Source organism: Neovison vison, chromosome 4, assembly GCF_020171115.1.
Source record: "Neovison vison isolate M4711 chromosome 4, ASM_NN_V1, whole genome shotgun sequence".
NCBI lineage: Eukaryota > Metazoa > Chordata > Mammalia > Carnivora > Mustelidae > Neogale > Neogale vison.
The window spans coordinates 157,427,210-157,440,786 of record NC_058094.1 but is presented as its reverse complement, the minus strand read 5'-3'; the positions used below and the strand labels follow the sequence as shown (position 1 = coordinate 157,440,786).

Below are 13,577 nucleotides of genomic sequence, written 5' to 3'. Positions count from 1 at the left end.
GGCATATTTTCTTTTTATTCTCTTCTTTCTCCAAAACCTGTCTCAGGTGATCCTGGCACCATGGGCTTCGGCAGTATCATGGTGTTTATTTTTTGTTTGTTTGTTTGTTTGTTTTTAATACCTCTTCATCTTCCTTCTGGCTGGGATGATCATGTGGAGGTCTGGAACCATCCATAGGCACATCAGGGCTGAAAGCTCACCTCCATCTAGTACTCCAATGGTCTCCTATTTTCCACTTACCTAGAAAGTTCTCATGTTGAACATAGCTCAGTCCAACAAGCTTTTCCTTGATACTTTCTATTGTCTGCATATTTTTAATCATTTCTTTCCTGGCTATGCTGCTAGTTGACATTTGCCTTCCCAGACTGCCTTACCAATCAGACCAAGGAAGTTCATCTCCTGATTCTGACCACTTCCACTAATTGCTTTTGGGTACCAGAGTGACTGCTTTTCTGTCTGTTGTATTATTAAAGAATTAATTTCCCACTGGCTTCTTCTACCCAATACAGTTAATGCAGTGGGATTTTTTTTTTTAAGAGGGGAGGGTAAAAAAAATGATAATAAATAAATCTTTCTAATTCTAAAAAAAAAAAAGGCAGCGAGATTAAAGGAAGAGGAAATCAATTGGTATCAGAAATTCTGCTGCTTTCCAAATATTTTCTATCTTGTACTCACTTTGGCAGCACATGTGCTAAAATTGGAATGATACAGAGATTGGCATGGCCCCTGCAAGGGGAAGAAACATAGATTTGTGAAGCCTTCCGAATGTTTGTCTCTTCCCTACAGCATATGGTGAAAGGCCATTCTACCAAGGAGAATAGAGATAATTAAGTAAATAATACTTTGTTTAGTTTTCTAATTGATTTTTATTGATGGATAATTTTAAGACCTAATATGTTGATTGCAAGTATATCTTGGCTCTGGAAGTATTGACCATTTCTTCATCGATACTATGAAGAAATAAAATATAATCATAGAGACTAAAACATTTGCATAGAGAAAATCGGGGCTGAAATTAGTGGTAGCACCTTAGTTGAAATAAATGGCAAGCCTCAATGTTAGAAGGTTAGGTTGACATTAATTTATGAAGTTGCTATTTGTTCCTTTTATTGGGTGGTGATCTTACATAAAAATGCAGAAATAAAGGTAGAGCACCCTGGGCATATGGGATCACCTTCTCCAGAATCTAGAGGCAATTTTAGGATAATAAAAGCTTTATCCTCGCACTCTGAGTGGGTAGGATGAGGATGGGTAGAATGACTTTATTTTTCTAGAAATGAGTAAATTAAAATGGAAACACTCTGTGGTTTCCTGAAGTCTGAATACCACTGTAAGAAATTGCTCTTCTTTAAAATATAATTCTCATTATTAAAAATTGCCATAATTTAAAAGCTCAAATGGAGTAAAAATACTATTTTTGGTCAGAGAAAATTTATTAAAGTATATATGATGGCAAATTGGTAGGAGATGAGTTTATAGGAATTGAGTAAATTAAAGGTAAGGTTGCTGAAGAATTCCCTGCATTTGTACTTCAGCTCTGGGATTCAGTGAAAAAAAAACAAGTCTTCAAAGTCCGGTCCTTGCCTTAAACCTGTTGACTTTCCAGAGACTTCTATGGTGGTATTAAGCCCAGATCTACCTTCTCAGAGCAGCAATCTCATCCAGAAAATGACTCTCTCCCAGTTTTTCTCGTAAGAGCAAACATCCTTATTTTAAAGGTAGCTTTAAGGGCTACTGGTTCCATTGGAAATTTTCTGATACATTATGTGGAGACTATTTCATGGGGATCTATGTTTTCTTATGAGGAACAGAATGATAACACAAATGATTCACTATCTAGCGCTGAAACATCAGACATCTGTAGCAGATTGAGGAAGGGAAGACTTAGGGATATGAGAGCTTTGGGGTATTTTAAATCAACCAAATAAATAACCTCTTTGGACTTACTATGCATGCTTCCTAGACTGTGACCAGCTGAAAGTGTTACTGGTTCTAGAAGCGATACTATGCTGAATCATATTCAGAACTGTGGCAAATTATGACATTATTAATTCCAAGTGAATCTTGCTTCATGTTATCCACGTCCCTGTATAGCCTTCTCCTGCATTCACTCTGGGTTCGATCACGTGACTTGATTGGGCCAGTGGTTCATCAGCAGATACAAACACAGGTAGGAGCTTGTACTGCACATTGTGGTTTCTCTCTTGAAGCCCAGGATATCCACAATAGCCTGCTTTATAAGCCAGGTAGAGGAAAACCAAGGCACTCAGATCAACAGCACCAGCCAACCGCCAGCATGTGGCCCAGTGAAGTCGACCAGCCTTCTGACTTGCCAGCTGATTGAATCTGCATGAATGAGTCTAGTAAGCACAGCATGAAGCCAAGACGACCCTCTCTGATTGGGTTTTGCCTAAACTGCCAGTCCAAACAACTGTAAACAGATAACTGGTTCTCGTTTTAATCTAGTAAATTATAGAGTGGGTTTGTTTCTCAGCTCTCGATAACCAGTCAGCATCTGCTAGAAAGTGCATTTGTGGGTTTCCCCAAACTGGGTGACTTCTTATAATTATACACAGAACCATGCTGGGTAAACTACCTTCTCTGAGAATCAGTTGGCAAATAAAAAAATGGGAATAGTGTTAATATCCTTCTGTTTATATATTTTTAAATTTACAGAGGTCATTTAGTTTGTTCCTTTTCCAGTTACAGAGACAGATACTTGTGGGATTAAATGACTTGCTCAAAGTTGCAGAAATTACCAGGAGGCAGAAATTGAATTAGCTTTCTTTTATATAAGTAATAAATATTTTAATCTTAAATGATATGGGATAAAAGGAGGGTAATTTGCATTAAAAAGAGCAAAAACATAAAGTATCCAGGATTAAACTTGACAAACTTGACAACAAAGGACAACACTAATAACAGGCTTTATTGGAGGATGTAAGAGAAGACTGGAAAAAGTAGACAGGCCTGCCAGTTTTCTGGAAAGATGTGATATTATTCAGGTATTATTTGTGTCCAAACCCGTACACTGAATTTCATCCAGCACTCTGCATTCTTCTTGTTGTGCTAGAGCCTGAAAAATGATGAGGCAGCTCATCTGAAAGAAAAATGAATGAAAATGGCCCAGAACAGTGGTTAGAAAACAGAACAAGAAATTTATGAAAAAGATAAAAAACATTGGAAAAATAAACTGTGAAGCTATTGTAATTGAAATAGTATGGTCCTGACATCTTCACTCTTAGGTAACATTGTTGTTTTCTAGTCCATTGAGGACAAATAGAAGCAATTAGAAAAGAATTTCCATATATTCTTTTTACTGCATTTGTCACCCTATCTACATCTGGATCTAGATGCTTTGTCTCTTCTGCTGTCACCATGGATAAACAGTTTTTGTTTATACCCAATACCAACCTCTTTATTTGATAGTTCATCCTATCTCCCTTTGCCTGTTATACTTTACTTTGCCAGTGATCTCTTGCAGCCATGTTTTCTTGCTTCACTGGATTATCTACCAGTATATAATAGTGCTGTTATTTTTCATGGTTTAAAAAAAAAGGGGGGGGAGTCTCCCTTGACCTTATTCTCCTCCAGTTTCTACTCTGTTTTTCTTTCAGCGAAACTTAACTCTTAAAGAAATGCTGGTAATTACTCATTTCACTTTTCTTCTCTTTCTCTAGAAATTGTCGCAGTCTCTGTATGTATCACTTGATCAGAATCACTCTTGTCAAGCACAGGAAGGACTTCTCTGTTGGGAAAGATGATGCTCGATTCGAGAGCTTCTGTTTACTCAGTGTACCAGCAGTCTTTAACGCAGGTGATCACTCCTACCTTGTTGAAACACTTCATCCGAATTTTAGGACACCATGTCATTTTTCTAACCTGCATCCAGCCAGTCTCATAGCTTTAAATAATATTTATGTGTTTGTGAATTTCGGAGCATATTTCCAGCTTAGGTACCTCATCCAAGCTTGGAATTCACCCATCCATCCATCCGTTCAGTATACTTCATTTAATAGACATCTGAACGTAACAGCTCAGACCTAAGACTCCTGAGTTTTGATACCCCAAACCTGCTGCTCAAATAGCCCCTTGTATCTAAACAAATGTTGCTTAGATCCAATGTTATGAAGACCTCTCCGTTGCCTTTATTCCTCATAGCGGCAAATACTGTTAAGTCGAGTTGGCAAATGCTTATAAAAGCTCTTCTATCACTATCACCCTCATTCAAATCATCCTTGTTTCTCTCCTGGATTATCATAGTAAGCTCTAGCTTGTCTTTCTTCTTAAGCCTTCCATGCAGGCAAACTATACCCCTACTAAATTAAAATATCCACACTAAAGGGGTCGTCTTGTATCAGTATGGCTTAAGTCCTTTTTCTTCAGGAAGTAACAGCAGATGTGGGTTCAGATGCACATTCCACTATCTACACTTTGACTCGGTACGTCATGGACATTTTGGGCCATTGCTCTTTTTTTTTATGAAATATGCATGTCATTTGCTTTCTCTACCCCTTAATCTCCTCAAAATGTCTACTGAGATTTTGAGGAGATTAAACAAATACAAACACACATCTGTGTATGTGAAATTTATGAAGTGCTGCCCAAATAGAACATGATAATAATAAGTAGGTAGCGTAATCATTGTGGCAACTGGATACATGAGTGTACAGTGTCTAATATTTCCTTAAGTGTCATAGAATACTAATAATTTCAGGTTAATAGAAATCATAAATAATAACCATATAGAATCTACTGCACAAAATGAATGGAGGGTGGGAAGAGGAGTATAGCCCAGCCACTGGAGATGGATTTGTAAAGATTTATTGAGCCCAGGGAACAATCTGCAGTCTAGTAAATTGGCATTTGAGGGGTGTCACAAATAATAATGTGCTACACTTTACAATGCACAGGTGTCCAAAGGCTATTATAATCTAAGCATTGCTCTAAAATTGTATGAAAGTAATAGCATGGCTACTATGAGAAGGGTCCTCCGAAAAGAGCTTTTTAAAAAACCTATTTAGTACAATCACGGCTGCCTTTCATCCAGTAAAAACCACAGCTCAAGAAAAAAACTCGAGAAATTAAATTCTCTGCTCCCAGTTCAGCCACTACTCCTTTAAGTAATAACCACAGGAAAAAATAATTGTATATCAGAAAGGTGTCTGAAACTTATGGCTTGTTAGATTCAACCCATGTAACAAGGAATTGATGAAACCTGACAGAGGATCTAGAAGATACAGGCCCCCCCACCACCCCTGCCACCCCTCACCCCCACAATCAGGCTATTTTTAGAATGAATTAAATGAATGCTTTCTAGGAAGAATGTTGGTGTGGAATATTTTGGGGAATATTCTTTAGGTCTGTAGCAAAAGTGTGGGGCATTTGATGCATTCCCTGCTGTCTGCTGAATACAGGTTCAGTTCTGAATACAAAGGAAATAGGAAAGCTGCTTTTTCTGTGCTACAGTCTTAAATCCAGCAGCATAATTTCTATCTTATGAAAAAGATGGAAGTTTAAAAATGTTACCGAGATACCAGGCTAGATCATTTCCTTTCAGGGTAGAAGTTAAGGGAGCCAGCGTACATTAAAGATGATTATAAAAGGGCATCGTAATCATAATTGTCATTCCTATAAACCATTTTAGTCTTTTTCTTTTCCAATTTCCCTATCTGCTAGGAATTATGTTAGGCATTAGAGCCACAAGGATGAGCAGGAAAGATACGGTGCTTGATCTTTTAGTTTTGTATAATGTTCAGATATATGGCCTCTTAGTTTCTCACATCTGTAGACTCTGTTTCCCTCTCCCACTTCTTTGGGATCCTCTCCTTTCTTCACACGTACTTTTGAGGTCATGCTCCATTTGAATTCTATTTCAAGCTCACTCTTTTTAATGTGGGAATTTAGTCTAGAGGGGATTTGCCGGCTGTCAGTTTTGAAAGCTCTCAGCATCCTGATGGCTCCAACCCCTGTAGACATTTCATTGAACCCCATGCAGTTACTCCTTAATAAGAGTTTGGTCCTCTCCCCAGCTGGTCCTTTCCTTGGAGTATCTGATGGCTGTTTAAGGTCTTCTCGCTCCCCCCTCACTCCCCTCTGCCTCCTCCTGCATCTCTGCCGATACCACACAGGTCTTCCAGGTGTCGTGGTTTGTCCTACCTGCCATATTTGGGGTCACAGGGTTACAGATGTATTTTCACCTCTTCTTCTTGTTGATGTTTTCTATGGGTTTTGGTTTTCTATTCTAGTTGCTTTTCCTATTTATGGGGGGCAAAGGGAGATTCAAAAGCTCTTCCTCCGTTGCCCTCTTCCCAGAATTCAAAACATGTATTTTTGAACTTGTCTGGACAAGTAGAGAATCTCTGGGGATGGAATAAAGCTAAGATTTACACACATGCCAGAAGTTATAACAGCACAGCTGGTCTGCACACAGGACTGGAGACTGTGAATCAGGCAGTTGTTTATCAATATCAGAATGTTTTTATTCTTGGAAAGCTTTCTCTCAGGCTGTTAAATCTATTCTCACTAGCATTCTATGAATATGTATATATACATATAGACTGCAGACAAAAAAAATGCACACATAATATTTTGGAACTGGGAACCAGAAAGGGCTGCTGCATGACCACCTGTGTCTAATTAAATATTTGTGGTAATTCAGTGTAATTAAAAATTAAACAACCATTTGGTACAGAGTAATACATCATATCTCCTCCATCAGTTGTGTGCTTCAATATGCTCTGTGGTTGATTGTTTTAACTTGTACTTGGTGGTAATAGCTCTACTGTTGTTCTAGTTTGTTGAATTTTACATTTAATATTCCCCTGCTTGCATCTCTTTCCTCCACCCTTCACCCAATTAATTCTTCCTTATTGTGAGATCTTCACTTGAATGTCCTTTCCTTGAAACGCCTTTCCTGACCACGCCACACCTCAACCCCAGTTAAAATTTGTCTCTCCTTCTGTTCCTTTTGATAATAATGGGTTCTTCCATCGCATCTCGTGAGTATTGATGCTTGAATAAACAGTAGGACAGTCTCCTTATGACTTGCATGCTCTTTCTTTGATTGTGTGATTTTGAAGAATAGTCAGAATCTTTTCTAAAGAAGGCTTGAAGAGTCATGTAACAGAGCGTCCCTCACTTCTTTGATGTCTGATGCTCTTGCTATTTGACTTCATTGAGGAGCTTGTCGTTGGAGTAAGGATCATGGTCCCTAGCTTTTCTTTCTTTCTTTCTTTCTTTCTTTTTAAAAAAAAGATTTTATTTATTTATTTGTCATAGAGAGAGCACAAGTAGGCAGAGTGGCAGGCAGAGGCAGAGAGAGAAGCAGGCTCCCCGCTGGACATGGAGCATGATGCGGGACTCTATCCCAGGACCCTGGGATCATGACCTGAGCTGAAGGAGACGGCCCAACCGACTGAGCCAACCAGGCGTCCCAGTCCCTAGCTTTTCTTGTGAAGGCTCAGCCAGAACAATGTCATGGAGCTTTTGTTGTTGTTCTATCATTATTTTGTCAGCACAGCTGCTCTCCTACTCTACTAAGAACTCCTCCCTCCAAATAGTCATCCACTCTAGGCTTAGCATTGGACAACTAAACCAGGTTGGCCCATTCAGGATTCCCTTGCAGCGTTATAAAACCAGGATTAAGGATAGCTGCTCTTTTTAGCAGAGTATGTATAACCTCCAGAGATGCAGTGATCCATGTCCTCCCATGGGGACTTGTCATCAGGAAAAGTGGCATTCTTTGAGCTAGGATGATGATGCCATCTGGCGGAGATGGGAGGGGGGTGTTGTGTTGGCATTTTGTGGCCCTGGCTAGAGTTTATCCTTGAGGCCTCACTGCATCTATACCTTTGGGTTCCAAAAGAAATTTTCTGTGTTCTCTCTATGTTTTTCTTTTTAAAAAAATTTCTGTGTTCTAAAATCACCTTTTCTTTCAGTTCAGTCTCATTTAGTGGGACTTTGCTAGTTGTCATCTGCAGAGACCTAATAAAAATACTAATTCTTAGCTATTAAATGAGCACAGGACACAACATGTAAGAGTTATACATACAGGTAGCTTTCAGTGGAGGTAACCAGCAGTGGTGGTGACAAGAGACGGTTCATTCTCCATACAGCACATGATTCCATTAAATAGGGCACGCAGAACTATGCAGAATTCATTGTTCACTTGGCAGTGAATATCGGAAGTGGACTTGAGATTCATCTAAACTATTTAACCATGGCTTCAGCATCTTCCAGACGCATCATCCTTCTTTTTTTTTTTTTTTGCGTCATCATTCTTAAATAGAGCTCAGTCAACTTCCTCAGTAACAGCTCCAGAGCTCATGTGAAACCGTGGCATATTCATATAGCTCGACTGTCTGCAGCCCATCTTTCAATAGTTAATGCTGCTCTTTGACTTCCTCCTGGCCCATCAGGGCACCACTAAGGGACGGGGCTAGGAGGAGAACACTGGGTCTAAATATCAAAATGTTATCTCTGCCTCTGGCGAAGAAACCATCTGGGGCAAGAGATAAACCTAACCATCTGCATCTTCAAGGAGCTCTTTTGCTCTTGCTGCTATCACAGAAACTCTGTGTGGATGCTTTCTCAAGCCCAAGCCACTGACAGCATGTTAGAGCCTAGCTCTGTTAATGACTCTGTGATCCAGCATCCCCACAGGTGGCTTTTCACACCCCATGCCCTGAACCAGGCTGCATCTGAGTCCAAGACAGGAAAAGGTATTAAATCGTAGCTTATGGAACTAAGGAATAACTTCCCTTAATGGCCAGCTCTAGGTGGAATGAGAGTGACAGACAAACAGAAAGCTCAGGGCCTTGGGATATAGTAGCTGCTCAGCTAAGTCAGACAGACTGACAGTATGGTAACTGATGTTCCTCTCTGGCTACCAGAAATACTGAGACACGTGCCGAATGAACAGAAGATTTTCAGTGCAACTTGCACCTTTCTGCTGATGCGGAACAAATCACTGCTTCCAAGGACTGATCCTCTTCTTTTTGTTTGAATTGTTTGGTAATATAAGTGATATCTTCTTTTCCTCTTTTTGCATGTTCTTGGTGTTATGACATCAATAAAGTGGGGCGCTTGGGTGGCTCGGTGGGTTAAGCGTCTGTCTTCAGCTCAGGTCATGATCCCAGGGTCCAGGGATCAAGTCCTGCATCAGGCTCCCTGCAGAGAAGGGAGCATGCTTCTCCAGCTTCCTCTTCCTCTGCCTGCCATTTCCTTTGCTTTGTGCTCTCTCTCTTTCTGTCTCTGTCAAATAAATAAATAAAATCTTTAAAAAATAAATAAATAAAACACAATAAGGAAAATAAGGAAGATATTTAGGTTTATAAGAACATTGATAAGCTAAAAAAATTGATAAGTGAATTACAAATAACTAATTAATATTTGAACAAGGAACATGCCAAATTAATCTGCATCAGAACATTTGAAATAAGTTACTTCGGAAGAAAATTCCAAATCAACCTTTTCTAATAATTCCTGATATTTCATGTATTTGTTTGTATGTGCATATGTATGAACAGTCAAATATCTTTATACTGTTATGTTACTGTTACTATTCATTTTCATATTGTATATTTTATGCCTTCCTTGTGGTGTTTAGAGTCAGCAAGCATGAAACCTACATGGTTAAAACTGGAACTGTTCTGAGTTTTCAAGTGTTGTCCCTAATTGCTATTACTATGGCTAATGACACCGTAGAAATTACGATGATCATATAAAAAAAGAGAAAATTGGATATTTTAAACAGAATAGTGAAGATTAAAACAGGACTAACAAGCCTCATGTGGAAAGCCTATGTTTAAGAAATACCCCATTTTCTTGGAATGAGATTTCCCTTCTTCTCCCTTCCCTTGTTTGTGACTCTCTGTACTCGCTCAGTGCTTCTATATTATGGCATTGAGATTGCTAGAGCTTAGGGAAACTTTGTCATAATGAAATGTCATTCCTTTCTGAAAGTCTTGCACATTTAAATCTGTGGAAGTAATGAAGCTGATATCATCAAAATATCCCTAACTCCTTAAAATTAAATGTTTTTATTGATTTCTGCAAATCTATGCCAAAGTCAGCATTTTATCATAATTTCGTATGGATTTTTTTTCTATCCATGGAAATCTATTAACTCCAAGTCTGAGCTTTGGCTTTTTTATTCTTTTTTTTTTACTTTGCTGAAATTTGTATTATAACACTGGGTTTCTTGCCAGGCACTAATTTTAAGCCCTTTTGAATACTTCGTTCCTCTTTTTAACTTAGGTGCCAGTTGTTAGGGCCAGGTGAGAATTACCATGGCATGTGCAGAATTAGAAAATACTTTTTGGAGTCCCTGTTCAGTTCAGGAGGCCGAGGTCAGTGGGTCACTGTGCTGTATTGGATACACTGGGCAGTTACACATGCAATCTGTTTGACCAGCTCTAGCAGCTGAGAACCAGAGGTTTGGGTTTAGGAGACAGTAACTCTCCGGAGCTTCTGTTTGTCCATGTAGAAAATGTGCACAATGAAGAGCCTGGGGAAAACCATCACTCAGAGAATGTAAGGGGAAAATAGAGTAATTTCTGGAAAGGAGCTTTATAAACTGTTGAAAGCTAAACAAAAGTCAGAGGCTGTCAACTTTCCTGAGACTCTGGTCAGTGTTTTTATTTCTTCAACATCCTTAGGTAGGACAGGGTTGGGGTCATCCTGGGGTGTTCTCAAGCTCCACGTGAGAAATTTTGTCTCAGGTTTCCCAGGAAAGCAGGAGTGGTATACATGGTTTGCTGAATGTCTTTTGGGCACGCAAGGAAAAAAAAAAAAGCTTATACAAGGGTGAGCCTTAGATACAACAAATCTTTTGTGTTGCTTCTGTTTTAATAACTAAAGAATTTTGGAGTTATCAAGGTTATATAAAGATTATTTTAATTTTTTGATTAAAGATAAAAGAAAATGGCATTTCTTATGGAAAAGGGGAAATAAAGAAAAGTCCTATATTTTCTCTTTTTATCATTCAAGTCTCTGCATTTCATATAGAAATTCGGGAATTGAAACAGACGTGTGAATACCACAGCACTTAAAGATATGCAAGTGAAATTGTCAAATTTAAGAACGGCCACCTACACTGCCCAAGCATATGTGGGATTTCACTATTCATATTTATGCATTAAGTATGTTGATGAGACACTGCTAATCCTATGGAGTCTGCGTATGAAATGTGGAAGAAAAGGAGAAAATCTGATGTTTTCCTAGAGATGTTATTTGATTAGCGAGATTATTGACATAAAATTCTTTTTTAATTGTCTGTAATGGCAATTTCCCTCTACATTTGTAAATTATTTTACTTTTTTTTTTTTTCCTTTGAACCCACTTGCTTTTTGATGACCTTCAAGTCTTTGGGACCATCGTCAAATGAGAGGATTAACTTTTGAAGGTTAAGAGTGAAGACGGTCATGAAAATAGATTCTCTAATTACAAGGTTGATATGGCAAAGTCTTATATAGAATTTATTAACTAATAATTCAGTTCCAAGTGCTGCCTTTATCTCATTGCCTCTTTTAGGGCACTGAAGGCAAGAGCTGTGGCAGGGGCCATAAGTCACATGTGGCTTCTCGTGGCCGTTCTGCTACATACTGTAAGAGGCTCATGTTTGAATCTGTTCCCCTCTCTCAAGACCAGCATCTTTCTGTCTGACATCTTTAGGTCACAGGGCACAATTCACCATATGAAAAAGCCTAGACCATAATGCCTGGGTGGCTCAATTGGTTAAGCATCTGCCTTCCTTGGGTCATGATCCCAGGGTCCTAGGATCGAGTCCCGCATCGGGCTCCTTGCTCAGTGGGGTGCCTGCTTGTGCGCTCTCTCTCTCTCTCTGACAAATAAATAAAATATAAAAAAGAAAAAAGAAAAATAAAAAATAAATAGCCCAGACCTACTGCAGAGAGCACCTTATTTTACTTATTTTGCCTCAGGAGTTCACTTCTAAATCTCGCTGGTATTCAAAGTACTAGTAGAGGATTCAATATCAGAAAATGTTTTCCTGCCCAATTTGACTTTGAATCAGACTGTTGGTATTTACTTGGAATCCTTTCTTGGTGCCAGCAGCTTCTAATCTATAAGAAAGGGATGGTGATAAACTCAGCCTCATAAACTCTGATATTTAAATTTAGCTCGATATAAACTCTGCATGTGATTATTAGAAATGGCTAAACTAACCTATACAAAGCAGAACTTGCAGACAGTGCTGAAAAATAAAAAGTGGTTTCCTCAGAGCCCAGGACAACAAGGCAGAGGCTTTGGCTTTGTAAACCCTACTAGAAAAGACAAGCCTATTAATTCACAGAATTCACAGATTTTTCTGCAGAGTATAGACTTCCTTCCGTAGAGGATGTACTGACTATTATAGGAAATGCATTGAGACACAGGAAGAGTTGAAAATGGAAGATTGCATGAATGCTTTTGTGTTTGTGTGACATGACCATCTGGTAAAGGAAGCATATAGAATAATACAGACTTGTATGTGGATTTGGTAGACTCTGAGTCTCCTTGCTATCCGAAAGTTCACTTCTCCTACTTCCATGTTAAATGCAGGTTAATTATAAATATGATCTTAAAGTGACTTCTAAATGACCCATTCTTAAGCTCAACACTTTGAATATATTTTTGTGCATGGACTGTCTTTTATCTATGGAAATTGGGTTTTCTTATTTCTCATTCATCAGCGATCACATTTCGGTCTTAGCCAGGTTTCTCCTGCACATCTACGGTAGATGTGGGTTACTGCTTTCCATTTGTTTTTTTTTTTTTCCATTCTGAGCATGAGAGCACAATCCCATTAGTAAGCATTGATGAAGTATCAACACTTCTTTTTTTTTTTTAGATTTTATTTATTTATGATCGAGAGAAAGGGAGAGAGGGAACACAAGCATGGGGGAGCTGGGGGGGAAGAAGCAGACTTCACACTGAGCAGGGAGCTCCATATAGGGCTCCGTCCCAGGACTCTGGGATCATGACCTGAGCCGAAGGCAGACACTTAACCCTCTGAGTCACGCAGGTGCCCCGACATACTCACATTTCTACCTAGCTCCAAATGAGAGGAACATCAGAGTCCATAGCATAAACTTCAGATTTTCTGTGTTTCTAAATCATCTTTGGTAGCACACCCAGGAGACATTTCCTTAGAATTAGATATTTCTATCTTCTAAGATAGCATTTTTACTTTTTTTTTTTTTTCTTGACCATCATTTTTGGAGACAGGAAAACGCCCCCACCACCAAAACCAAAACCTGCTTTTGCCTCCTAACTACTCAGGTAAATCATAAGAAACCATAATCTAAGGCCGTCCTGAAAGTCAGTTTCTAAACTTAGCTCAAGAGAGAGTCTGTGTTTATGACCCAAGTGCAGCCATTGAATGAATCGACGTGTGTGTGCCGCAGAACTAGGCAGAAATAAGTCTTCCATAGCCGGTAGAGCGGATGCAGTAATAGCCTTCCGGATACAAGACTGAAACTCTCTTCGTTCATTCTTCTGCTGCCCCACCCCATCTGAAAGAATTACCTGACTGCCTGTGTTATATGGGACTACCTATACATTACATATACTTT

At 39.0% G+C, this 13,577-nt stretch overlaps 1 non-coding gene across 1 annotated transcript; it reads left to right on the top strand.

The window, feature by feature from the left end:
* Window positions 1–667: 667 nt before the first annotated feature.
* On the top strand, window positions 668–771 carry LOC122905744. The gene has a single exon (XR_006384431.1). It is a non-coding gene; the product is annotated as a U6 spliceosomal RNA (small nuclear RNA).
* Window positions 772–13,577: the final 12,806 nt, after the last annotated feature.